Here is a 9,298-nt window from a genome sequence, read left to right on the forward strand (position 1 = left end):
ATACACTGCAAAAAGATAAGTTGCAGTTTTATATAAGCATTTACATTTAGAGCTTACAGAGGTGGGATGTTTTTCATGGCATTGGCATGGTTTGAAGAGTAAAGCTCAATGGTTAGTTTTTTAAATTCCAAATTTCCAAGGTTTCTTCTAGTTGTTATCAGTAAGAGAAGTGACTCTCATCAAAGTTGGTAAAGAATCATAGAACAGTTTGGGTTGAAAGGGACATTAAAGACCATCTGCCATTGGCAGGGGAAACTTTCATTAGACCAGGTTGCTCAGAGCTCCATTCAACTTGGCCTCGTTAGTGTTGGTTAATATTTGTTGGGATATTTATTCTGAATCCAGCTGGGAAATGGCAATTAGTTCCTTTGCTACTTTATTTTTGCTGCCTTTTTCTTAAACAGATATTTGCACTGCATAAGAGGTGCTGCTTATGAACTACAAATATGTTAACAATAGCAGAGAAAATGGCCCTGAATCCATACTGGAGTCAAAACACGGAAATTTGTAATTTAGAGGTGAAAAATAGTCATCTTACAATTATAGCACCTGTGTCTTTAGTGGAGTGTCACCCGTGGCCTAAGTGTAATATTTGTAGTGCAAGGAATTTTTACTGTTTTCCACTGCCTATAATCTATGAGGTTTATCTATCTAGGGTATCAAATTTTCATCTTGGTTTGTGACTTTGTTTTGTTTTTGCCAGAAAGTCACAGATGTGTTTGAGCTTTTGGGGTTCTTACAAATGGAAAATACTTTTAAGGTGAGGTAGATAAGACTGCACAAGCCCTAACTATTCATGGGTTTGTCACTGTTCCCTTTACACAGAAAAAGTTCCTACTTAAAGCAGCCTATGGTAAAATTCCTGGGCTTGTGCAGCTGCCAGAAGCAACAGTAACTCGCTCCTCTCCCAGTTTTCCTACTGGCTCCACACACATCATGGTAGACCAGACTTTATGCTAATGAAAAGCTTAGCTGGTAAGGGAACTCAGTCCAGCATTCACTGTATCTTAACTGGCTCAAATGCTGTCTTAGTCTTGTAGAGGCATACGTCTAAGCCTACACAGATATCTACTCCCATATCTTTAAAATCTCCATCTTCTCCAGAAAAATTTACAGAGACATGTGAATGTAGAGACAGCTTGGCTCAATTCTCCTGAAGCACAGAAAGAAAATGGGTGTGTGCCATGGGGTGTGACCTGCCAGCAGCTGAGTTTTCCACAGTGAAGGTTTCCCACAGAGCTTCAGAAACATGTTGGATACCCACCATCCCTCTCTTGGGCAGATTCCAAGGTCTTGACACTGTGGTGTCTCAACCTGCACTCTGCAGGTGTGCAGACACAGAATACTTTGGTTACTCATCTCCCAGCTGTTTCTCCTGTTTCTCCAACAAAAGAGAAAAAGAAAACAAACCAAGTTAAATGCTGCAGTATCTATATGCCTACAAATCTCGTTGCAAAAATAAATTTGTATGTGAATTATAATTACAAATACTTTTGTCCAACTACACATCTTCTTTTTATTTCTCTTTCTCTGTGTGTAACTTTCATGGGAGATTAATTTAATTTAATGTCTCACCAAATTACTGAATCTACTGAGTTAGATTCATCTGTGTTTCAGGGAAATCAGCTGTTTCATTAAATTAGTGTAATTTTCTGTCTTATACTGTATCACCATCTCTCAAGCACTAAGGGTACTAAAAAATACACAGTGAGTTTGTTACCTTTGCTAACAATTTGCTGTAGAGCTTTTGGATTTCTGTGGGTCTTCTCCTGGCATCAGTGAAGGAGAATTGGTGGAGTCCCTACTAGCATTTTGAAAGCAATCTGGGATGAGATTTGTATGTGGTTTAGCCAGCAGGGAAGGCTGCTGCACTAACTTCCTGCATGGCTTTGCCCTGGAGTCCACAACAGCCAATCTATGGCCCTCAGTCCCAGCTCAAACATGTTTGGATACTCATAACTGCAACATGTAGTTTCAGGTCATGTTTTATTTACATATTGCTTTTTTGTACCAATTTCTTGATACCTTCTGATAGTGAAACAGACAAGATTGTGATTGCTGTCTGCAGGGAAGGAAGCCTGCCTGCTTGCTCTGCTGTAACAAAGAGTTCCAAAAACAGCTGCTGTCCAGTCAGCCAAAACGAGCAAGAAAATCCTGAGGGCTACAAAGCATGAATTTATTTATGATGTGGGTTAATCTCTATTAATTTCCCTTATTATGTGTTTATTGTATAGAATGGCCCATGTTCCAGTAGCTCCAGAGAAAGGCCAGATCAAGGTTATGCAAAACAAATTCCTCTGGGTTTTCCAGTTTGTTTAAAAAGAGTTTTTGTTCAACTGAGTTAACAAAATGTCATTTAAGCCTCTTAGTATGTTCACTCATGACATTTAGCAATCTATGCATTTATATTATATCCCTGCCCTCCTCTGCTTTTTGGTTGGTTAGCTGAATGAGCTTTTGTTTTTGTCTTGTTTGGTTTGGGGGTTTGTTTGTTTGTTCTATTTTCCCTAGCCTGTGAGGAAGGTTTTCCTCATAAGTTCAGTTTTACATAACATTTTGCAGTTGAAAGTCCAAAGATTTTCTTGGGTTTTGACACCCTCAAATTAAAATTAGGCATACTGTTGTCTCTCTCAGCAAGAACCCCCTCAAGAGACTGCCTGAGAGTCACACTTTACCTAAAGCACCAAATGAGCTGATGTCTTACAGATGGTGGCTCCAGCTGTGGTGGCAACTCTTAGTGTTGCCAGATACTATGCTCTTGATGTTTTGGTGCTGTCTACATCTACTGTAAGCATCAGCACCAGGAGCATGAACATTATGCAAAATTGCAAGACTTTAAAATTTTCAATTCCAAATTAAGTTGAGGGTAGGAGAAAAAGCATATCACTTGTGAGGTGAAGACTCGAGGAAGAAGATCAGTGCTGTCAGCAAGTCAGAGCTGAAAACAGACAGATATTAGGAATAGTTTATAAAATCTTTCAAGAGATGCAACTAAGGAGGGAACCAGAAATCACTAAAACTGGCATGAGAAGATGGACATGAAATGGAGGCAGGTAAACACAATGCTCATTGAAGCATTGGTTGAAACAGACTCTGCTTTGACTTCATCAAACACTGGTCAACTACCTGGTCCTTTAACTGCCCACTGACTGGGAGAACAATGTTGCTACTCAAATTTTATCTGGTTTCACCGAAGACGAGTTGCTGAGCAACCACTAAGACCAAGAGCAAGCTGAAGAATGTAAATGCCACCTCCCTGCATGTTTCCTTCATCAGATCACCATCAAGCATACTGCCTTCCCTGTAAACACCAGTTGACACTTACTTGCCTATCAGGGAACAAGAATGGAAATTCCATGACAACATGAGGGAGAAAAACCCCGTGCTATCAAGATACCTGGTTACCTGGAGGGACTGAGGGATCTCCTACCTTGGCATATCTACAAATGACTGGAAAAGACACAAAGTAGCATGTGTTAAATCGGCCCTGTCCTGAGCAAGGGGTTGGAGCAGGTGCTCTCCAGTTGTCCCTTTTTTCTATCATCAGTAAACAACTGCACAGTGACTCAGTAAAAAAGAAAGGACACTTTTAGGCACTTTTAGCTTCCTAGCTAAAACTACACTGTGCTGCTATAACTAAAATGAAAAGAAATAACACAGTGGTGAAGTGTTAAGATGAAGGCAACTTGGAAATACATAAATCCTCACACACAGGGACACAGGCAAGTGTTGATGTTGGCTGCTCTGTGCAAAACCAGTCCAACAGCAAAATATGAGGGCAGAGGAAAGGATGCTTGAGGCTGAGGAAACTTTTGCAAAAAGAATGATGGCAGACTTGAAAGTGCTGGGCTGATGATTTTACTAAATTATCTTAGCGGTCTTTTCCAACCTTTACGATTCTATGATTCTATCATTTAATTTGATATTTTCAGAAGTCTAGTAAAAGAAATAGTCTTACATTTCTCCTCAGAAGCCCATAAGGTTTTTACTGTTTCAGATAACTATCCTATGGGACATAATTTTGTTCCAAGTCACAGGTACAAGCTGGAAAGCTTGACCTCAAAGGTATTTACTTCTACCTAGGAGAAAAATTCAGTTGTATTGAATGGTTTCAGTTCCAGGAAAGTTATACTTGATAATAACCAGAAATCAATCTTTCAGGCAGAAAAAGCTTTCACAAATGTCAGCATTCTGTTTGCTTTATTACACCATTTTCTTTTCTATAAGAGAGGTCCCTGAACCATTAGGAGCTGCTTAATGTGTGCTTTGGGTCTAACATAGCAAAATGACACTGACCTCTTCCCTCACTAATGTGACAACATCCTCCCAGACCCAAGCACAGGAGAACTAGACCCAACATTTCAGCATAATGGCAAGATTCATGACAAATCTCAAAATCTTCCTTAGCCCAACTCAAGAACTCACTTGCCTGTACATCTAAAGATTTTTTTATCCCTTTAGGTCCTCTTTCAGTGGGAGTTTCTGTTCAGTTGCTGTGTCCCTCTTTTGTGAGTCTTTTCCAGAGCCATTGCTTCAAAGTATAGTTTTCCATCCTCATTTTGTGGCCTTCATTCTCTGTCTTAGATATATAGATGCATGTTTACCTGTAATAAGGTATCATATTATATGCTTGCTTTTTGTTTACCACTTGATTACATCAGTGGCCTATTTTCGTTTCTGTTCCACTGGTCTGTTGCCATGCGATGGGTTTATGGTTTTTCTCTGTACCACAGATCAAAATGGAAAATGGCCAGGAGATAATCTAGGTGGAGCTTCACTAGTTACCACCCCTGAACAATGAATGATACTGAACAATGATTGTTTAACATTAAGACCACTGATAGAGTTAACCATTGGATTGTGAACTGGTATACTGATATACTGTAACCTCTCCATCAAAGAGCTGCACAAAACTAAAGCCTAATGCCTCTAGCAGCTTTATATGAAAATGCCTTACTCTTCTGAGAAAGGTACCAGATTATCTCAGCAAAATCTGCTTTCTGTAAATGCATGTCACTTAGTATAAATAACATACTTTCTTTTATCTTGGTATTTATTAAAGCAGTCATTTTGGGCAGCACACCTTTCAGGCTATGGACTTCCATCAGGCGAGAAGAATCCAGGCAATGTCAGGGGTGGACAGAAATTCACTGCCTGAATTGGACTGGGTTATTCCATGTATCTTTCAAAATACTGCTTCAGTATGGACTTTTTTTCAACCCCCTGGATGTCCCCTGGATTTCCAGGTCTTCTGAAAGTGAGTTTTAATGACAAGCTTCTGCCAGCTCTTAGGAAGTTCTGGGGTGCTGACACATTTTCTGCTGATAGAATATCTGGTATCAGTGGCTGTTGTTTCTGAGAGTTTTGACATGCCTACTTTTCCCCCACAGCAGGGACTACACTTGTTTTGTCTCCCAGATGCAGAACTGAGGTAGTCATTGAAATTCCCAGAACAGGTCCATTGAAAATCTTTGTTTGGTTTATATTGTGCATAGGCAAAAATCCCCGGGGAAACTTGAGTCAAAGCTGAGGCAGACTCTTGACAAATCCCCTCGAAGTATTTCCTACTGGAGCACAGTTAAGTTGGTTGAAGCTTCACCCCTTCCTCTGTCACTGCTACCATTTATATACTGTCTCCATGTATCAGTTAATACATTATTAAAATCCCTTTGTTACTATAATTTTAGAGAATTCTTCTTCTGAAATATTTGTTATCTGTATTTATGCTGCCCTTCATCTCTGCGGCGTCCTTGCCCTTCTGTGGGGCTCCATGGCAGCCGCCTCTCCTGGCTGCGTGCCGCCCGTCACTGTGTCCCGACAAACCCTCCAGTATCGGCACTGCCTCAGCGTGGGAGACACACGAGAACGTGCTTCCAGTACCCTCGGGAGCCGGGGGGATGCATCGGCGGTGGGCCGAGCTCCCGGGGGAAAAAGGGACAGGGCCACCGGGATCCGGGATCCGCAGCCGTACGCAAGTAGCGCCACGGACGTCATCCTCCCACGGAACCTTCCCTCTGTGCCTAAGCCACCTTTTTTAATCACTTTTCAAATTTTTTTTTTTCACCACATATAAATATATATACACACACACACATAAAATTTTCACAGCTTCCCACAGGCGCCAGTGCCTCGCGAGCAAACAAGCCCCCTCACGGAGCGGGGCCGGGCCCGCGCTGCCGCAGTGCCGCCCAGCGGCCCAGAGAGCGCGGGGAGCCAGGCCTGGCCCGCCGCCGGGGAATGGGGGTCCGCGGCACCCACCGGGGTTAGCTTCGTTCCCCTGAACAAGCTGGCTGTTCTCTCCCTTCCTTGGCCTGCGGGAGCGAGGCTGCCGCTGCCCATGGCTGTCCGGGAACAGAGCTCTGCGCCGGGGAGGACGTGCGTGCTTGCTGGGCTGAGCCCTCCCCTTGTCGCCCCAGCTGCCTTCTCCGACTCCCTGTCTTTTACACGTGTGGATTTATCATCTTTCCCTTGAATTATACATCCCTGTTCCGGGGCAGTATTGTAAAATTTAAGCAGTTCTCGTCTACTACGCAGATAAATAACTATTTTACTTTCTGTTTAGAAACCACATCTCTGGTTTTTTTCCTTCCCTGTCTGGGCCAGCCTGGAGATAGTAATTGTCTCTGGGCGATGGTCCGTAGGTGAAACCTCTGCCCTGCTGGAGAATGCGACAGTGATCGATGTAGTTTCTAATCAGCTGAAGTCCCTTGTCACTCAAGTCAAACTACGCCACAGTGCACCAACAGCAAATGATGCCTGAGGAGACATTGTGAACCTGACTGTGGAAAGAGCCTGTGCACGTCTCGCGGCGTATCTCTTCTTCTGGGATCTCTCCAAAGGATGCAATACTGCTATGTCAAGCTACAGCTCATATTTATAGGTGCCGGTACACAAAATAAGGCCAGTTCATGGGAGAAATGCAGATTTAGTCTAACTTCTCTTCACCAGACATCTGTCTGAAATAAAGCGTTCTTGACGGTAGATGAGGGAGGGTGTGTGAGCACACCCATTCAGGATAGGGTGGAACCAGGATGTTGCCTGCCTGAGAATGTGAAGCTGCTGCTTGGCAAAGCACACAACCCTTGGAGACGTGCCCAGAAAACTGAAGCACCCCATAAAAGAAATAAAGCAAACAAACAAAAATGCAAGCAGTAAAGAGCTCTTAGTAGCTTCTTTACTTGGGCCAAAGGCAGGTTATTTTATTTTTTTTTTCATTTTTTTTTTTATTTTGACATTCTCCTGGAAACAACACCCAAGGACAGAGAAGGTACTGCCTATCTACCCATGTACCCTTTAGCTGTTGCCCATAGGTCAGTCCCCTCACAATCCTTGAATCCTTTTTTTTTTTTTTTTTTTTAAAAGAGTATTTGGGCTCAAAGCTTCAGTTTGAAATCTGCCCTCAAGTTTCCATTGTACCCACTTTCTTTGGATGAGCTTGTCACCGCAGGAATCAGCAGCATCCTGTTGCATCAAGTCATCTGTTCCTTTCTTGTAGTCACACTTCAAAAGTCCCTGCATTGCTCCAGTTCTCTCTAGTGTCTATCCTGTAATATCCACATAGAAATGGCATTGTAAACTTTATCATGATGTATGCTGACAACCTGGGACCAGGTTGAATTTTGGCAGACAGGGCTAGGGAAATACAAACAGTGCATGTGACTCATAGTGTGCCTCTTTACAGATAGAAACCCATCTTTGTCCCTAAGATCATCCTGAGTTTCTTCAGTTTCTTCAGCATATGAGGAGGGAGGCAAAGGGTGGATGCAAAAGAAGAAGTCAAAAGAACGTGCAAGATATCTGTGGCAAATTATGGAAATGGCTGCAGTACAGAGATTATTAGATTCCGACTTGAATCTGAAATTGAAGGACACTGACTTGCAGCACCAACCTGCAGATGACAAAATAACAAGAAGCTGAGGACTGGCTGATGACATTTGTTCTGACAGTACCAATAAGAGCCCAAGCGCCACCTGCACAGAGTTAAGATTGTTTCAAACAGAATCCAGCTAAAAACATGAGGTTGTTTTTTTTCCAAAATGTTTTACAGTATGCAACTGCCAGCCAACTTCTGATCTGATACTGGAAGTTCTAACCCCAAATTTACTGTGCCTCCACACTACAGCTCCTTAAAATATCTTCTTTTTTTTTTTTCTTTACATATTTCTCATCTGACTGCTGGTCTGGCACTATTTAGGTTATAAAATTCAAAATAGCCATTGCCTGAGGTGACTGGATTTTCAGGGAAGTGTTTCATGTAGGATCCATCTGTTGTCTTTGAACACAACAATCTGCATTGAGCCACTTGATTGCACCAATTTGGGTTGTTCGCAAGTGTAATTTTGGCCCAATATTAAAGCTGCCTTTTAGAAACAAAATGCAAAAATGAAAATACAGAAAACTTATAGAGAAATATAGAGAAGTAGAAGAAAGAAAAAATGAAGGCTTTTTTTTTATTCTTTTAATGGGAGACCTTTTTCACTAACAGACACAAAACAAACAATTAACCTTTATATTACACTTTTCAATCTCTGCTTATAAAGAAATTTTATGAAATTCTTTATAAGCAGAAATTTATCTTTCATGAAATAAATTTTTATTTGATTAAGCCCGTAAAATTAATTCTTTATAATAGCTTATATACGGCAGACATTTTTTTATAGAAAAGAGACTTTTGGTCAAAGAGTTCTGTATGTTTTGATGAACTCATGGAAATCTTTGTTACATTGGAGAAGGCTCCCTTTTTTGTTTTGTCAGTGCCAGTATCAGAAGCTACTGTGAGTTGTAGCTACAGGGTTTACCTTCCTGGTATACACTTTTAGATCACCAAGTATTTTTTACTTTAAATCCTTACATCTGGTTTTGAGTTTTTTTGGTTTTTGTTGTTTTTTTTTCCCTATAAACAATGCATGCTCAGTGCTGTTAAAATACCATTAAATATTTTTGATGTGATTTATTAAGGCAACACAATTCCTGACAAGTGAGGAGCTGTAGATGTTTCAGAGTGTGCTACTGAGCTGCGTGGATTACTTGTGACTAAAGATTCATTGGTGTGCTGTCTATCCACTGATCACACTCTGCACTTGCAGCATGAAGCAGCTCATTTCTCAAGGAGGGAGTCTACAACATCATTGTGACTATTCCTTAGTCAATGGGACAAAAAAAAGCCCTAACTAGAAAGTGTTTGTAACAATGTCTAATGCATAATAGTATACTTCTTAAGTGTCAAGCTGACTCAGAAGAGATTTAAGCCTTGGGACTTGGTCTCAGGTCCTAGTTATTGACACTAGCAAATGCTTTG

Source organism: Pseudopodoces humilis, chromosome 1 (assembly GCF_049639895.1).
Source record: "Pseudopodoces humilis isolate 2021_Gansu_Grassland_sample_001 chromosome 1, ASM4963989v1, whole genome shotgun sequence".
Classification (NCBI taxonomy): Eukaryota; Metazoa; Chordata; class Aves; order Passeriformes; family Paridae; genus Pseudopodoces; species Pseudopodoces humilis.